The sequence below is a fragment of the Gasterosteus aculeatus genome, chromosome 2, assembly GCF_964276395.1.
Source record: "Gasterosteus aculeatus chromosome 2, fGasAcu3.hap1.1, whole genome shotgun sequence".
In the NCBI taxonomy this organism is placed as follows: domain Eukaryota; kingdom Metazoa; phylum Chordata; class Actinopteri; order Perciformes; family Gasterosteidae; genus Gasterosteus; species Gasterosteus aculeatus.
This window is the reverse complement of record NC_135689.1, coordinates 6,508,124-6,508,388: the sequence shown is the minus strand read 5'-3', so window position 1 is coordinate 6,508,388 and position 265 is coordinate 6,508,124.

The following is a 265-nucleotide window of genomic DNA, read 5'->3' as shown; positions in this document are numbered from 1 at the left end:
AAGCGTGGCCCCGTTACGTCACACGATGGGCCACGCACAAACATGCGCGGTGAAACCCGCGGAGGAAGCGTTTTGTCCACAGGAAGGTCACGCGGCTCTATGTAAGGACGCGGAGGATGTAGTGTGTGCAGGGTCAATGGCTACAGTCAGTTAATAAAATGAAATAGACCTACAGGTGCAAATGGAAAAAGAACAATTACAATTAAAAATGGAAATTCAGATTACTGGACAACAATTGATACCCTTCAGCTAAATAAACAATTTA